At 40.6% G+C, this 19,647-nt stretch overlaps 1 protein-coding gene across 1 annotated transcript in view; it reads right to left on the bottom strand.

Moving 5' to 3' along the window:
* Naa15-16 (N-alpha-acetyltransferase 15/16) overlaps positions 1-19,647 on the bottom strand; it is a 657,214-nt gene that overhangs the window by 236,203 nt on the left and 401,364 nt on the right. The window lies entirely within an intron of this gene.

Below are 19,647 nucleotides of genomic sequence, written 5' to 3' on the forward strand. Positions count from 1 at the left end.
AAGTAAGTACTTCAGAGATGGTACTATATCCCAACCCATTGTCTTTAGTATATCCCCAGAAATCTGATCAATTCCAGCCGCTTTTCTAGTTTTCAACTTTTGTATCTTAATGGAAATGTCATTGTTATATATCATATGTAAATTTTATTACTTCTTTGGCCTTAGTCTCCTCCTCTATCTGGACATTATCCTTGTAACCAACAATCTTTACATACTGCTGACTGAATAACGACGGTATTTCTTAATTTGCCGCAGATTTTTCACTTGATATGTGCAAAAGCAATTATTATGTTCCATTTGTGACAAATTTTATAGTAATATTTCAGGGATACGAATGCGCACCGTACCCGAGGATCAGCGAAATATGATTCAAGGACGCGGTGATATGAGCATTATTCTAGGTCGTGGCTTACGAGACTAGAGTTGGATGACCAGACACGCTGATTCAACTTAGACTTAATATTTATATACCATTTTATGTTTTTGTTATATATTTCTATTACAAGCTAGAGGAGAAATCTGTAGAGCTATAGAAGAAATAAAAGTGTACCTATAACTTGAAATGGCTTGCTAACTCAATATTTATTTTATTGGGACTTATTCAATATAAATGTATTTTTTAAGTAATGTATCATTTTATAGATTGTAACATTTTTATAATCACTTAGTATCTAATTACACTAGCAACAGTAACTGGTTAATAATGTAGCCACTATCCCCTTGTGTTTTTTGGCCAGAAATACTTCTATACACTGAAAATTGGTACCGACACTGGGAATTCGTTATTGTGGAAGCTATAAAGTTATAAAAGAAAAAGTTGAAAAAATGGTTTTGCACCTTAAAGGGTTAAGGACGTGTTCGCTCAACAGGAAGGCTTTACAGCAGAGCCCAGCAAAGTAGTTGATCAAACAAACGAAGTTTTCGAACTACTCGACGATGCTGACGGAGAGTGTGTCGTTTAAAACTAAGAGTCAGTAACGATGTGATTGTGTTAGTGATGAACTGTATGCATTAAACAGAAGCCTAACGATGTTTTAATTTTGATAATATAGACAAAGTGAATTTATTTCCCATTTTTACTCCTGAAAAAATATGACTTCGATTATCATCGCAATTATTATTAATAGTTAGTGTTGATAATAATAATAATAATAATAATGATAATAATAATAATAATAATAATAATAATAATGTTATTTGTTTTACGTCCCACTAACTACTTTTTAAGGTTTTCGGCGACGCCGAGGTGCCGGAATTTAGTCCTCCCGGAGTTCTTTTACGTGCCAGTAAATATACAGACACGAGGCTGACGTATTTGAGCACCTTCAAATACCACGGGACTGAGCCAGGATCGAACCTATCAAGCTTGGGTCAGAAAGCCAGCGCCTCAACCATCTGAGCCAGATTAACTGGCACATGAAATAACTCCTGCGGGACAAAATTCCGGCACCTCGGCGTCTCCGAAAACCGTAAAAATAGTTACTGGGACGTAAAGCAAATAACATTATTATTATTATTATTATTACTATTATTATTATTATTAAACACAAGCAACCAGCCCCTGAGCCAGAAGAACTGATCACACGCGATTACAATCCCCGACGCAACACTGATCATTAATCCAGGGAATCGGACGAAAGTATGATCCTCAGCCACAATTACAAGCGACTCTCAATGGTTTCCCATTTCAATTCCAGTTGAATCGTACGATAGAATTCAAGTCATGGTAGCAACGTTGTCAACTGCAAATACACAATTACATATGCCACAACCAGAATTCACACACATTAGATACATAGGGCTGCTACATAAAGAGACATCATATGTCAAATAAAAGTGTGCTAACAAGAGGACCATGACCTTCAGCAGCGATAAACACGGCTACCTGTACACAGAAGCCAGCAGTTAGCAACTCCATTATAATTAGTAGAAACATCTCGTCATCTTTTCCGGCATGCATGGAACAACTATGAGCACAGAACTAGCGGAACTCACTACAACTCCCTAGAAAGTGTACATTTCTAAATGCAAGTCAAATTTCGAAGCTGCAAATGGCTTCTTTGAAACCAGAACGTACCAAGCAGTAGAGGTCGACACCACCATTCACTAACTACTGCAACTTCCTGGTATGAATCTAAACGTATGAAACAAAATCATAAATTCATGCAATCTTCCAAAGCACCACCATGCCTTCAATTATTCTGTGTGTTGTTCGGTGAATGTAGGATGTGAGGTTATCGTTCGAGTTATTAACACGTTGGAGTTTGGATACGCTGCTTCAATCCCTCGTTCGAATTTTTCAACTGACCGTTGCGCTGCAGTTCAGCAAACGTTACACATCGGTCACAACAAACGCTCTTACTAAGAAGTTGATTAAGTACTAAACCATTTTCAGAGATTCTAAACAAGAAGTACAAACTAATTTTCCAAGTCAACTGTAACCAATGCGAAAGGGTATTCGAAATGAGAAGTCAAGTGTCCTTATGCTTCGGGGAAACTGGAGGTCCCATAGGAACGATTATATTCAGAACTGAAGTAAAACTTCACGGTTATTTGCATGGAAATCTAATTTTGGACTCAACTTCGACCTTGACACTGACAACAAAGTCGAAGTCCGAGAGCCACTTACTGCTTTCATCACAGCATGATTGTTTTCTTTCTTTCAATTTGCTTTACGGCGCACCGGCAGAGATGGGTCTCGCGGCGACGATGGGATAGGGATCGAAGCGCCCGCGACCTTGGCCTAAACGTACAATCCCAGCATTTTCCTTATGAACATCGTGAGAGTACGATGGCCTAACTCCGTGCAAGAAGGCGCATCAAGCTGTCGATATGGGTGTAGTTCCCCTTACAGACCGTGTGTTAAATCAAAGACACAAGTTGTAGCCCTAATAATGAAGGTCGGCACTGCTGGAAATTCAATTAGCTGAAAAACTGAAATTTAGAACATTCCTTCCGAAGTCGTTTTCGAAATAATAATTCGTCTTGTGCGCTAGCACTGTGTCCTACTGATTACTGAACAAGAGTTCTTAAAAGTAGCTCAGCACGTCCATTTGCGTCTCCACCAGATCTAGACTGAAGCAGAATGAGGACCTAGTAATTTTAACGTTCATAATTATGTTAACAAGAGTTTTGTTCGACTTCGCAGAAGTGAGAAACCCATTGCAAATTCAAGGCTATGACAAATGAAAGTTTTATCACGTTCGGATGAAGCATTTTGATGTTACGTTGTTTTAAATTCGAGATTTGTCCGTAGAAAGCCAATGAGCACGTTTCTTTTTCGTTCCGATTACAACAGCTGAAGAAATGAACATGAAAAGAAAAGTTGTATACTACTGTTAAACGAAGAAAGAATGGAGCTATAATGTGGTGCAATTGGATTTGAGATTGGTGCACCCAATCGTTTTTTATAGAATTTTAAACTTTAGTATCCGAACGTTTTAAATAATAATGTTATTTATTTTCGTTCCACTAACTGCTACGTTGTTTTCTGCTGGAGTATCAACTGCGACTAAGGCTGCCTTCACACGTACCACTTTGTAACTGCAAAACGGTGGTTCTTGAGTGGTTCAGCTGTGGTTAGAATCGACCCTTCTTAACCACAATTACGTAGTTCTTTGTGGTTATTTGAAGTTCGTATCGACTACAAAATGTCCAACCCACTCTTACATCCGTAAGTATACAGTACAGAAATCGATTTCGAAGAGGAAACATTGCTGTGGTTTTGTTACGTTGACGAAGACGGCATCATCGAAATAGAGTTTATTGGGTTCATCCTATTATACAAAACAGGAGCTTTTGCCTTTTCTATTCTGTAGCTAGTACCAAATGTTCGGTAAGTTGCTTACCTTTTCAATAAACAATTCCTTACCAAAGGTATCACTTTCGCTGGCCATTTTGCACTGGCACTAGAGAGGAAACACGCATCACCGGCTGGAAACGAAGGAAACGTCTGAAGTGAACAGGTGTGCGCGAGGTTCGTAGACTATCACGGGCGTGTAGATGGCGTGTCGCCCGTGTGAATTGCAATCCACCACTGCGAGCGACGTTTTTGTGGGTGATATCGCCCACAGATTGTCACAACAGTTGAACTTGACTGCAGTGTGTGGTACGTGTGAAAGCAATATTGCATTTCAATAAAAGCTCAGGACCGCCAACGGCCACCCACTGCGGTGTGGTTGCTAAGTGGTACGTGTGAAGGCAGCCAGTGACGCTGTTCCCCACGCACATATCAATCAGGAAATGGCACAGACGCCTTCGGGAAGCTGACAGTTCGCTTTCGATACTGAGCCACAACACCAAGCAATTTTGAAAAATGGTTAAAAACCCAAAATCCTCCACTGACCACAATTCAAAACGTGAGGACGATGGATAGATGGATGGACGGACGGACGGACGGACGGATGGGTGGGTGGATGGATGTGAATTTAAAACGAACAGTGGAACCGACCCACAGTGCCTCACATGCTCAGAAGCTGGCGTGAAACAATAGTATTACTGACCAAGGGACTGCTTCTATAGCACGATACTGAATCGATGATGCTTGTAGTCAAAAGGAGTCCAAAATCTAAGTCAACGGACCATCATAATGGTACCACTGATCTCTATACATGGATCGCTGATGACAGCTCTCCGCTGGAGGAGAAAGTACGCCAAGTTGAGCGCGCGGTCCGCCATGATGGTGTACCCATCCTAGAGCTCTCCTTATGGGGAAGCAATGATAATATAATCAATTTTAAATCGCAATTAATGGCGCACTGGAATAATTAAAAATATAGGGACATGTTCACTCAAAGCACAAGGACATTGGGAACACTGACATCATTCCGAGGTCAATAAATCTCCGAAATAGCAATACAAATGAGTGTACAAAACCGGCCGACAAATATTAACTTAGGTGCTGAATACATGCAATTAGCGATCGGTAAAAAAACAGTTTCTGGAAACATTGCTGTAAATTGTATAAATGTATGCCACGAAATTATGCATTCTTAGGGGAGGTATGACTAAATTTTTCGTATTTTGAGCCAAAAACTCTGTTTTTCTGTTTATTCATACAAAACTGTCCCAATTCTTCCTTTTTTTCAGAAAATATTTTTATTTTAGTCATTCCGGCTTGTTTAAAGCTTGTAGAAGCCACTTCTCCAGTAATGGCATGATAGTTTACTGTGTGTTTTTCGCTGGATATTCAAGTATTTCGCAGCGTATTTGCCGTAGAAGTACACCTGGGCATACTGACAGTCACTTGTTTACTACATAATCAATACAATTACGTTATGTTAGGAAATATTTTAATTTGAACTGACAGAGAGAACGTTGTACCTCTTCCAAATAGTACTTAATTTATATCTGCCACACATGTATACTTTGATAGTTTATATATATTATGTACCGTATTTGTATTATTTACATTTAGGAATTCGTGTTTGTGTTAATCGTAGTAGTACAAGCATAGCTCCCTTGTTTGTTTATATTTTACTAACATGCAGAAGTAACATGTGGTTTCAATTCAGCGAGTGAAATATCTAAACTAGTGATTTTTCATTTGTGTGTTTCATCTTAATTCCTTTGTAAATGTGCGATTTATAGCGTACAGTTCATAGTGCGTCGTTTTAGTGTATAGAAAAGTGGTAATTATAGTATTTACCACGTAAGGCCTAATCACGCCACCGTAACGCTTAACTGATATGTAAACACATCTAAATATTACACATATATAGTGATACTTAACACTTTTCATACAAAAAGGAAAGGAAATATTCCAAGGGAATAGCATTTGTTACTATCTTGAATAGTTTAAATCAATTATTCATAAGCAGCACGCATAAATCCGGATTTAAAAACACTCCGTAATGCTCTTCTTATGCAAGACCGCCTTGTTTTGCCCTACATCACCTGATCGCTCAGAGCTTGACGTTGGTGCCACGCTTGGCCGGTAGAAACACAGGGAGCGACTTCTCTATCTGTGTGTATGCTCGAAGGAACTAAGCATAAACAAAGCAAAACAAATCAAACGCGCTCCTCGTGGTCTACTGCACCGTGCGCTCGCTGCCATCTTGCTACGCAAGTCATCTTCTATCCGGCTTACTACTACCCAAGCTACCAGCCATCCATGTATAGAGATCAGTGAATGGTACTTATCGCTAGAAAAGTAGAACCACGGTATTTGTCATGTTGCGGTACTAATCAAGAGTAGCGTAGACTCGCGGTATTCCACACATTATGGTACTACTCACAGGTAATGATATTCGCACATGTGTTACAGACGGTGTTTCGCACATTGCGGCGCCATTGACAGGCAACGCAAACCTATGATGTTCACCACTTAAGTGTACTAACCACAGGGACTCGTACTATCCCGTGGTGTTCCTCATATAGTGGGTACTAATCACAGACCAGCCAGAACTATGGGTTCCGCCATCCCATGGTGTCGCCCATATAGTGCTACTAATCACAGGTACTGTAAAAGCCGTCGCGCTCTCGTTTGCTACTAATCACAAACCTATTTGGTACCTAACATAGCGGTACTACGCGCAAGGAAAAACGATGTTCCCCGCGTAGTGGTACTAATCACAAGGAGTTTCATGCTTCTAATATAATCATCCCTTGGTCGCCCCTTTAAGTCGTCTCTTACGACAGGCAGGGGATACCCTGGGTGTATTCTTCGTCTGCGTCCCCCGCCCACAGGGGGTGGAATGTAAAGAAACCTTTTGAGTTTCTCTACTTGCACGATCAAACCGCCAATGATTATCACTATTACTTCTAACATATTTTTTTACCGAGTGAGTTGGCCGTGCGGTTAGGGACGCTCAGCTATGGGCTTGCATCCGGGAGATAGTGGGTTCGAGTCCCACTGTCGGCAACTCTGAAGTTGATTTTCCGTGGTTTCCCATTTTCACACAAGCCAAATACTGGGGCTGTATGTTAATTAAAACCACAGCCGCTTCCTTCCCACTCCTAGGCCCTTCCTATCCCATGGTCGCCCTAAGACATTTCTGTGTCGGTGCGACTTAAAACAAATTGTAATTCTTTTTGTACTATGAATTCAAGCCGAACACCCTGTGTTTCTAATGCATTACCTCCGTGAAGCACCTTCAACCGATTATGTCCCTGAGGAGCAAGGGAGTTGTATGTTGGGTATTCAGCCCGAAGGCTGGTTTGATCCTCCACAGCTCCGCCAACAGCTATTATAAATAGCCTAGGTGTCACTGAAGAGGCGTACTACGGAAATGAGGAGCAATGTAGTTTCCCGTTGCTTTCCTCACCGAGCCAGAAGAGTAATTCTTATAAAAAGAGAAGTTTGTATGAAAGAGTCGAGTTACATGCTTCAGGAACATGGACCCGTAAAAAGCCAGAGAGAATTCGGTTAGGGGCAGGAGTAGACAGGAGGAGACTATGTGCGGACACCAGGTTAAACCTCTCGGTTCTCCCTCTCTACATTATCATAATCATCATCACTAGCCACTCAAACGCGCTTATGGGTATCAACTACCAAGATCTGCACCAGGTCAGTCATCATCATCATCATCACCACCATCATCATCATCAGTACTAACAACAGTCGCGTTCGTATGGAAGTATGAAGCATGCCCCCCGACATTTTAATAAGGGACTATCCCAATACTTCCCCTCACAGTACAGTATATCCTGGATTACGGCGATAAAAGTCTAAATGACCTTGAGAGTAAAGAGTAGGTCGCATGAGATGGAAAGTACTGTATGCTGTTTTAAATCGAGGATGCTGAGTAAGACTTTCTACAGTAGAAACTGTCCGAGCGAGATTAATAGATGGGTATTGCTCTCAGGAAAGTCAACGTTACAACGTAAAGAGGAACACAATTTCACAGCTACTGTATGTCAATCGAGAAAGCCGACCTCGGGGCAGTGGTCGAGGCACCTGAGCATCCTAAGTGGTCCAGCACACGCTGGCTTGTGTTTGTTATTTAGTTTTAATTCATTTATAGACTACGTATATCATAGACATCATTCCCACCTGGGGTAACAACCCTTGCGTTTTCCAAGCTCTGGCTGCTGTACAGATTCACGTCATGTCAGAGACTTAGAATTTTTTTAAAAAAAACCTTCCGCCATCAGTGAAACTTTACATGGGTTTTCCCCTTATGATACTAACGCAAATGTATCACATGTGTTTTCTTTACAGCTTTCTTTACGACGCACCGACGCACTTAGATCTTATAGGGGCGTTGGGATAGTAAAGGGTCAGGAATGAGGGACAAGAGGCCGTGGCCTTAAAAAGCGGACAGCGCTGACATTTACCTGGTATGAAAATGGGAAACCACAGAAAAACATCGTCAGGGCTGGCGACAGCAGGGTTCGTACCCACTATCTCTCGAATGCAAGCAGCCAGCTACGTGACGCAAGCCGCGCAGACACATGCTCGGTCATGTGTTTACTTAGACCTCTCTTAAAAGAAAATAAGCTTACAACGCTGTATTTTACGGCAACAAACTTTATATAGGGGCACGTCCACACGTGACAATTCCAAATTCCGTCACCTAACGCTGATCTCCGTGCAAATAATTCACTTGTGACGTTCATTAAAAACCAGAACGCCCAAACGGTCAATATGATTCGATGGCATTTCTGAATACATGCTTCATATATTTAAGAGTGAGTTATAATCATCACCTTCAAATAGTTCTATTCATTTCTTAGGTAATTCACATTGATAGGACAATGTGAAATATCTTGTTTTCGAAATATCAGGCAATTATACGGAAAACCGTACATTACGAGTTGCTTGTGAAACGACGCCATTAAATATCACGAAAAACGCAACAATTAACAAAAATGACAATAGGGCAAGTATTCAGCAACAATGACATTGTTGTCACTGATGCTTCACATTACCAACATTACCCACAGATTGATTCTATTGCAACATTTACATTAGCACCAATGATGCAACAGTGAGCGCAATGTGACAGTATAGCATTATCATGTCGTCTTGTGTGTGGTTACTCAGTATCTCGTAGATGATGATGATGATGATGATGATGATGATGATGATTTTACGTTTCAGTAACTACAGCGTAGATATTTACATGAAGACAGTTATTATCTGAGGTCCAGAGAGTTCTTTAAGTAGTTTCTTATGGGGGGAGACATTTTGTCAGAAAATTCAGAGGATGATTTGTGATTCCCCCAAACGATGTATTAAAAAAAACCCGTGGCACTACAGCCCTTGAAGGGCCTTGGGCTACCAAACGACCGCTCCTCATCCCGAAGGCCTGCAGATTACGAGGTGTCGTGTGGTCAGCACGACGAATCCTCTAGGCCGTTATTATTGGCTTTCTAGACCGGGGCCGCTATCTTACCGTCAGATAGATCCTCAATTCTAATCACGTAGGCTGAGCGGACCTCGAACCAGCCCTCAGGTCAGGTAAAAGTCACTGACCTGGACGAGAATCGAACCCGGGGCCTCCGGTTAAGACGCAGGCACGCTACCCCTCCACCACGGGGACGGCTCCAAACGATGTATGGTCTGAGAAAAAATGATCTATGGACATATCATGAAGAAAGTGCAATTTGTCCAAGAGCATGTAATTAACAGACATTTTGTAGCTTATAATTATTTTTAAGCTATTCGTATATGGTAATTATAAGTGAAATGATACGTATTCATGAGGACATTTCTTTCTCTCTTAAACCGTACACTCCAGGATTGTTTTTTTTTCCTCGGGCCCAGCGAGGGATCCCACATCTACCGCCTGAAGGGCAGTGTCCTGGAGCGTGAGACTTTGGATCGGGGGAAATGGGGAGGGGGAATTAAACTGGGATGAAGGACCAATACTCGCCCAGGCGGCCTGATCTGCTGGAGGAGAAGTGTGAAACCACGGTAAAACACTTCGAGGATGGCTGAGGTAGAAATCGACCACCCGCTTCTACTCAGTTGACCTCCCGTGGTCTGTGAGTGGACCCCGTTCCAGCACTCCCACCACTTTTCAAATTTCGGTAATCGAAACCGGGCCTCCGGGGTTGGCAGCTAATAAAACTAACATGCAAATTTCTAATAAATAATATTTTGTCCCACTAATTTTCTCATTTGTGCATTTGTATTATTATTTCAATATTACATTGTAAAATATAACATTTTGTTTACTCGGGTGAGGTGATGGTAGTTATTGTTTTAAGAGGAAGAAGTACAACTGGGCAACCACCCTCATTAATCAGATCAAAATGACCCACTCGGGCGCTGAAGGCAAACCAAAGCTCCAGGCGTTCTAGTGTTGATCATTTTTCAGGTTTTAGCAACTCAACGGCGAAACCCTGTTGAAGCATCAATTCCTGTGAGATCTCCGAAGTTAAGCAATTCTGGGCAAGGTGCCCGCTTGAATGGGTAGTTCACGTGCTGTAGGCTAGAGGAGGATTAGAGGAGAAATGCCCAGCGTCAGGATACCTTGTACCTTCGTTTCCAGTTTACAATTTGCTTTATGTCACATCGGTACAGATAGGTCTTATGGCGACGATAGGATACGGAAGGGCTAGGAGTGGTAAGGAAGTAGTCATAATCTCAATTTAGGTACAGCCCCAACATTTACCTGGTGTAAAAATGGGAAACCACGGAACACCATCTTCAAGGCTGCCGACAGTGGGGCTCGAACCCACTATTTCCCGAATGCAAGCTCACAACTGCACGACCCAAACGACACGGACAACTCGCTCTATTGCAAGCTTGCGGACGTAGTCTATAATTAATCTTATTAAAATACGTTGGAAAGAACAATTATTGTTATATATTATAAAAAGTGAAAAAGTTTCCACAACTGCATGGCCACATGTCTACAAGTTCAATTTACGAAATTCTGTAAGAGATACGTACCACTATCTGCAAAATAGTCAAAAAAGTATTTGTTATACAAGTAGTAGCAGGAGGAAGAAGAGGAGAAATTGGAATATCCATTTAAATTAGGACCAAATGACATATGACCCATCCCCGTTCGCGGTTGAAAGCTCCATATATCCGGGTGGATCTTATGAACTTATTTAAGTAAGAGTATTGATTACTAGAAGTGATGGTTGAATAAGTCTCTATGATAGGGGCAGTTACTCCAATACACTTGAGTTGCCAGGTGTGAAAATGCGAAACCACGAAAAACCATCTTCAGTGCTGCCGACAATTTGGGTTGAAACTCCCCATCTCCCGAATGTAAGCTGATGAATAAACGATTCAAACCGCAAAGCCAACTGTCAAAGAAATCTGTAAAAACTGTGAATAACTTCTGCTTGAATGGTACGTGTCATTGTGGTCACCAACGATTAAGATGAGATGGTTAGCTCTCACACTTATATCTACCGGCAGTACATAGGCGGCACGAATCCGATGTGTGTCACACATTTTGGATCGGAAATGTATAACTGAAATTAGTCTTCAAGGTTAACGAACAACACCCACGCGCCGAAGAACTGTTTTATGATACATATGACATTGGTATTAGGTTTCAATGCCTATTTCATGCAAAGACCACCGTATATGACTACGGAAAACTCGCCGTTATGAATAGCACTCTACTACACTGTTAACGAATACTATGGCTGCATAGGCAAAATACAGGAATGAGTTCGCAAGCGTCCTTGTCTCAGTTTCCCACCCCACTTGGACACAATCACGAGGACAGAGATCAGAGATCTAACAAGTGAGCCTACAACAGGTTTCCTAGTTCCCATAGCTTGTCCTCTTATGACCACACCTTCCTACGAGAGACACTAACTTGCCCCGTGCCCCACGTGCTCATTAATAAAGATTTATCTACACACTAGCAGTTACCCGTGGCTTCGCTCGCGTGTATTTCGACATTTGATAAAAGTAATCGTTCCTCGGTACTGTACTAAGACATTATCTGAAAATCCCTTAAGTATAAAAACTCCAGTGGCGTGCGGTGGTTTTGAAAAGTGGGTATGCTGTCCAAGGTAGGACGTGCTAATTACCGGACGTAGGAAGTATAATTTAAAGAGCATCATTATATAAACGAATGTAACCAAGCTGTAACCATATAGACTTACGGGTACCTATGTGTAATCTCATGAAAATTGAAGAACTTCTAACCAGAGCGTACGGTATCATGTCAAATCCTTGGCTCTTCAGGAAACACAAAATAACTAGTGACATCACATCTATAGATTTAAAAAATCAATATAATTTTTAAAGCTGCAATTAACTTATTGAGATGTATAGAAATAGTTTATTTATGCGCAATGACATTGCATAATCCGTTTAAAAAATAGGAAGACAAACGTGTCATTCTTGCATTTTTTTAAATAAAAATTGTTATTTTATTCAGTTTCCTACATCAAAGTACATAGATTAGTAGAAATCACGTCTATTTCATGTATCACCCCTCACTATTCAGTTTAAAAAACTCTTTGATCTCTTATGTATGTATCAGAAAACTCTCTGTCATGTTACACTTTTTACCCTTCAGCATAGAAGCCAACTTGAAATACCTCTGACACTAATGCTACAGCATCATGCATATTGCATTGTACATACAGGCCTATCAAAAATTGATAGTAACTTATTTGCTACGTGTTTGTGAGACGTTCTTCTATTGTCCACTGTATGCTCTACTACTAACAAAACTGTGCATTAAGTCCCTCCACAAGATTTTTGGTTGCTTTGAGTCTACTTGAAGGTGAAATCTAGTCGTCTCTCTTGTTTTGTGAATGTTGTGATGACATTATCATAAAATGTGTCTGTGCTTTTGAGTTGGTGCAGAACTTCCTTTTCTATGGACAGAACTGCCAAGCCTGATAGCCGCTCTTGACTCTGTGTTGACCTCTGATAAGTCTTAATCCTCCTGAGGGCTGAATACGATCTTTCAACTGACGCTGTTGGTACTTGGAACAGTTACTATAAGTACACCCAATTTGTACACTTCAGGCAGGGCTGTATCTAATTGTTTGCTTTTCAGAGAACACACTAACTGATGAGGGTGTTGACCATAAAATTCATCAAACGAATACAGCACGGTAAGTTCTTTATAGGACAGTTTAAGACTTTCAAAAGCAGAATGAGGAAAAGTAGCTTTGTACGCTTCATATTTCAGAGGATCCAACAAGGAAGTAAACTGTAATTCGTTTAATGACCCAAGTCGTTCGTCTAATTGTACAATAATGTTGTCAAAAATAGAGCGGTGAAGGAATTTCCTTGACATTATTAGATCTTCTTCCCGACATTGTCGTTTAGTTGGTAGAGAGTCTTCAACACCATGATAGACCAGAGACTCGGCCCAAATTACTTCGCACTTTTTCCTGAGGTTTAGTATCTCTCTTTTGATTTCCTGAACTTTTTGGGAGCAATATAGGACGTCTAAATGCTTGGATTGAAGGATATTGAAAAGGATATCAGTGAAGGTGAAAATGTTGCTAAAAATCAGTAACAAAAAGGAAGTTTCACTGCTGGTTAGAAATTTCATGAAACCTTATGCCGCTACAACTGTTTTACTGTCCCAGTTTGAGCTTTCATCTAAAACATTCCGAAAGAATTCAAGGAATGAAGTGCGATGTTCTTTCACTGTGTGAACAAGACGAGATGAAAAATTCCACCGTGTTGAAGCATTTCTAGGCATCCTCTTTGCGGTAAATTCTTTCAGTTGATGAGATCGTTTAGAGGACTTGTGAAAAAATGATCCTAATTCCGTTAAGGTCTGAAAAAATATTCTACATTCCTTGATACAGGAAAATGACTGTGACAAAAACAGATTAAGCTTGTGAATAAATAAATATGTATAAATACGGCCTTCGGAAATAATTCTTGTACTTGTGTGGCCGGCCATCACAGCTGCTCCGTCGAACGTTTGTGCAACCAACATGTAGTTTAAGTCAAACTCAGTAACAATGTTTTTCACATGTACAAACAAACCACTGGCTGTTCGATCTGCGCTGACATCAGTGAGAGAAATGAACCTTTCGTGAACTTTACCACTTTCAGAATCAACGTATCTCAGAGTGGTTGATAGTTGAGACAAATTCATAATGTCTGAAGTCTCGTCAAGAAGAAGGGCAACGAAAATAGCGTGTTTTATTTCTGACTTCACTTTTCCAAAACTACATCACTGACTGCCCTTATTAAGTCATTTTGTATCCTGTTTGAATTCCCGCGGAACACGGTCAATGTTTCTAGGTGTGTATTTAACGTCGCATCGTAGGTGGCGAGTAAGTTCAATGCACCCAAATAAGCACCCCTGTTCAAAGAATCTTCACCCTCAGAATGTCCACGGAATGGTGATTCGTGAGTAGCTAAAAAACACACAACATCAATCAATCGCTTGAGCACCTTCCTGTTTTTCCGAACGGTCTCATTATATTGCACAGTGCTTGCACGCAATTGAGCATCAAGCTGAACATCAATTCTAGATTTTCCAAACGTAATAGTGCAGAAATGTGTGACTGCGATTTTTCATGCTTTTGAATGGCATTGTGCAAGTTACTCAGATTATCATAACCAGTGTCAGACCAAACAGTCCGGTCTCTTGCAAAGAGTAAACATGGCCAGCAAACAGTTTATTAAATTTGGAACTTCCAGCAATCCATTCTATTTTACTGTACTGTGAAGTTTGGAAATGACCAAGGTACTCTTGACTTTTGTTTTTATGCGTCCCTTTAATGTTGGGCATATCTGGAGAAGATTTTCCAGATTGAACAATTTCTAGTTTCTCACATGGCAAATATTACGATAGTTGAAACTAATAAGAAATTACCGTACCGTATATTTCACTAATACTTCTACGTAAATACACAATTATGCACTCACGACACAGCACTGTCCACGTTTCATGTTATTATTATGAAAATTATTAGGAACGTACGCCCCTACAAACATGCCACATGGTCCACAGCAACGCTGGTACCTACTATATACAGTGGTGGGCAAGTTTTTCTCATACTGTTACATTTAAGAAAAAATATATTTCAATTCTAAAATGAACTGGGTATTCGTACTTTTAAAACGTTCTTCACTGCTGTCAGTTATCACTCGCAAGAGCTGTTTCAGCAATAGGCCAAATTACAATAAATAAACGTATCATAAACCAGCACAAAGTTGCTTCACACTGCTACACTATGCGATCAGGCCGGGCAGCGTTGAGCTGTCGGCTTATCAAGCTCGCTTACTGGCGCGGTTATTACGCATGCGTCACTTTGAACTCAACGCTGGGCGAGCCAAGCGGTAGGTGTGTCGCGTACCCTCGCTAATGCAGAAATTCGTACTGCAGAATAACCTTCCTGCATACTGCAGAAAACCATACTGCAGCAAATGCTTTTAGTAAAGAAAAATAGTATTGCCAACTGACAAGATAAAATTATTTGTTGCACTTACAGTTGCATTATTGCTTACTTTGCTTCTCAAGTCCAACGGGTAAGCCCGGCTTAGCCTGCATACCCACAATGCACGCCACTGAAAAACTCACCGAAATATTGAGTTTCATTTACCCCAGAAAGTATCTGTAAACCATGTTTGTGCTGTTGCCTTTTGGGGCTAAGATGAGACTTAGAACTGTAGATGTGAGAAATAGTCAAGTCGACAAAAAATGTCCAAATACCTATTTCCACGTTACTAACATCTTCAGCTTTTGAGATATACGTATCCCCATAAAAATAATTCAACCCCTTTATCAGTCCTACCCCCACCCCAATACACCTAAGTAGATATTATGAAAAAAAAAATCTTTATTTTTAAAGTAGATTCCAAATACCAATTTTCACGTTTATAACACTTTCAAATTTTGAAATGTATCGTCGTAAAAAAAAAATCAACTAATGTCTCAATTATCCCCCCCCCCCAAGTGGATTTTTCGAAAACAAAGGAAACGTGTTTATTTTTAAAGGAGAATCCAACAGCGTCTGCAACATATTTCCATTTTTGAAATATAAGCATCCTCATACAAAGAATTCAGCTAATTTTTCAAATTTTTCACCCTGTGAAGTGGATTTTCGGAAAACAAAAAAATACGTACTTCCTTAGATTTAAAGGAGACTCCAAATACCAATTTTCACGTCTGTAAAATCTTCAATTTTTGAGATATCAGTATCCTAAAAAACGACTTCCACTCTCTTAAGTAGTATTTCCGGAAACAAAAAACTGTGTTTTTTAAATTTTTAAATGCAATGGTTCATGTTTGTGGGTTACTGTAGTCACGTCCTAGTTCGTGAACCATGGGCAACGGCTGAGTGGCCTAGTAAGTGGTCCTGAGAGTCGGGATACCAGTTGCTATGGAATGGGAGTGGGCATCTCGGACATATTCTGAGTCCTGGCCCTCCTTGTGCTCAGGCGGCTAGGACTATACAATTCACCGGTGGTCCATAACCCGTTAGAGGAGAGATCCTCACTTGGACTATGTGTAATAGGGTAGCATCCTGCTTCATGAATCTACCGAGCTCAGAACATTTTAAGCAAGCCTCGGAGCTATGGGAGTAACGGAGTCCCACTCCCATTTGACAGGCGAGGGACTCCTTGGAAACAACTTGGCGAACGAAATGGAATTCGATGGGGAGCTATCAATATTAATGGGGCTTATGGAAGAAAGAAAGTAGAACTGGCTGAGTCAGCAAAGAGGATGCATCTGGATGTGCTAGGAGTAAGTGATATTCGGGTAAGGGGAGATAACGAGGAACAGATAGGAGATTATAAAGTGTACTTGACGGGTGTTAGAAAGGGAAGGGCAGAGTCTGGGGTAGGGCTTTTATCAGAAATACCATTGTACGGAACATAGTTTCTGTTAGGCACGTAAATGAGCGAATGATGTGGGTAGATTTGTCAGTTGGAGGAATTAGGAATTAGGACAAGAATTGTGTCCGTGTATTCACCATGTGAGGGTGCAGGTGAGGATGAAGTTGACAAGTTTTATGAAGCATTGAGTGACATCGTGGTCAGGGTCAACAGCAAGGATAGAATAGTGCTTATGGGCGATTTCAATGCGAGAGTTGGGAATAGAAATGAAGGATACGAAAGGGTGATTGGTAAATGTGGGGAAGATATGGAAGCTAATGGGAATGGGAAGCGTTTGCTGGACTTCTGTGCTAGTATGGGTTTAGCTGTTACGAATACATTCTTCAAGCATAAGGCTATTCACCGCTACACATGGGAGGCTAGGGGTACCAGATCCATAATAGACTATGTCTTGACAGACTTCGAATTCAGGAAATCTGTTAGGAATGTACGAGTTTTCCGCGGATTTTTCGATGATACAGACCACTATCTGATCTGTAGTGAACTAAGTATCTCTAGGCCTAGGGTAGAGAAAGTGAAATCTGTCTGCAAACGAATAAGGGTAGAAAATCTCCAGGACGAGCAAATTAGACGGAAGTACTCCTCCTAAAAGGAAAGCAACATTACCTTTTATAAAGATCAGTTCAGTTGAAATGGAAGGAAATTTTATCAGCGTAACCTAATGTAATCTAATCTAACCTAACTTTGTCTTGTCACGGCTTTGGTATGGTTGGAGACTTAGCCTTTGTGTATTCTTATTTGCTTGCGTGTATTATTACAGCTTGGTTTTACGTAAGTCTGACAGCAATAGCAATTTTCAAGAAGGAGCTGAATTATTTACCGAAAAATACGGTTATAGTAATGCGTATATCAAAATAAAGGCAGAAATATATGCCATTAAATTGAGGTTGAGAGTGAGTGTGTATTTCCTTAAATTCCCCATTACCGGGCGAGTTGGCCGTGCAGTTAGGAGCGCGCAGCTGTGAGCTCGCATCCGGCAGCCCTGAAGATGGTTTTCCACGGTTTCCCATTTTCACACCAGCAAAATGCTGGTGCTGTACCTTAATGTTGTGTCGGTGCGACGTAAAGCAAATAGCAAAAACAAAACAAAAAATCCTCATTGAGCTTGAAAACGGACTTAATTATGAACTTCTTGATTGATCACTTACCTGGGTAAGAGAACCTCCATTATTGAGACTTATATTGAGGTTAGTTTGTTGATGGTTATGTCCAGAGACCTCTGTAGTCGGCTATGGTTATGTCTCGTGATTTCAATATGTAACTGGTCAAGTTGGCGTCAGTGATAAGCCACTCAAAAAATGAGAATAGGGCTTCGATATTTGCTTCTTAGTGTATAGCCTTACGTGAAGAGTAGTAGAGGTATTTTTATCTTCACCTGAGCGTATTCCAACAACCATCCTGCAATAGGGGCTAGTCTAATAAATACGTACACTATACACCAAATTCATGGCTAGCACCTACCCCTTTTTTTCCCTTTCTCATTCACCCAGATATATAGTTTACTCATTGCCACAGGAATAAAAGTGTTAGGACCGTATAAGCTCGAGAAGAACGAAAGAAGTTTGAGTTAGTGACCTTACCGTGACTAGGCTTATCTATATACAGTAATGAGTCTAATGACTATCGTGGCTGACTGACTTGAGTCATTATCGCCGAGCCAAAACTACTAGACATAAAGAAATGAAATTTTGGAGGTTAAATTTATATTACGATGCAGGTGCTCGCTAAGGGAGGATTTTTGTATATTCCGCCGCTAAAGGGGTGAGCAGGGGAGCGAATTTTTAGAATGAGTATCTATATCTCAAAAACTTAACAGTTTAAAGACGTGAAAATTAGTATTTGGAATCTCCTTCAAAAATTAAGAAACACGTATATATTTTTTTTGCGATATCTCCTGTGATAGTAAAGAAAATCAGGTAATTTGTTTTCAGAAAATCCGCTTAAGGGGAACTGAAAAAGGGGATGCATTTTTCAAATGAGCGTATCAACAGCACATCTCAAAAACTTAACATGATACAGACGTGAAAATTGAATCTCTTTTACATACATACATTACAACATACATGCATTATCATTATAGACTGTTATGCCTTTCAGCGTTCAGTCTGCGAGCCTCTGTGAATTTACTAAACGTCGCCACATCTCGGTTTGAAACTAGTGTTGTGGCCTCATTTAGTTCTATACCTCTTATCTTTAAATCGTTAGAAACCGAGTCTAACCATCGTCGTCTTGGTCTACCTCTACTTCTCTTACCCTCCATAGCAGAGTCCATTATTCTCCTAGGTAACCTATCCTCCTCCATTCGCCTCACATGACCCCACCACCGAAGCCGGTTTATGCGTACAGCTTCATCCATCGAGTTCATTCCTAAATTAGCCTTTATCTCCTCATTCCGAGTACCCTCCTGCCATTGTTCCCACCTGTTTGTACCAGCAATCATTCTTGCTACTTTCATGTCTGTTACTTCTAACTTATGAATAAGATATCCTGAGTCCACACAGCTTTCGCTCCCGTAAAGCAAAGTTGGTCTGAAAACAGACCGATGTAAAGATAGTTTCGTCTGGGAGCTCACTTCCTTCTTACAGAATACTGTTGATCGCAGCTGCGAGCTCACTGCATTAGCTTTACGACACCTTGATTCAACCTCACTTACTATATTACCATCCTGGGAGAACACACAACCTAAATACTTAAAATTATCGACCTGTTCTAGCTTTGTAACACCCACCTGACATTCAATTCTGTTGAATTTCTTACCAACTGACATCAATTTAGTCTTCGAGAGGCTAATTTTCATAGCATACTCATTGCATCTATTTTCTAGTTCCCAGATACTAGACTGTAGGCTTTCGGCACAATCTGCCATTAGGACCAAATCGTCAGCATAGGCCAAACTACTT

This window comes from Anabrus simplex, chromosome 3 (assembly GCF_040414725.1).
Source record: "Anabrus simplex isolate iqAnaSimp1 chromosome 3, ASM4041472v1, whole genome shotgun sequence".
NCBI lineage: Eukaryota > Metazoa > Arthropoda > Insecta > Orthoptera > Tettigoniidae > Anabrus > Anabrus simplex.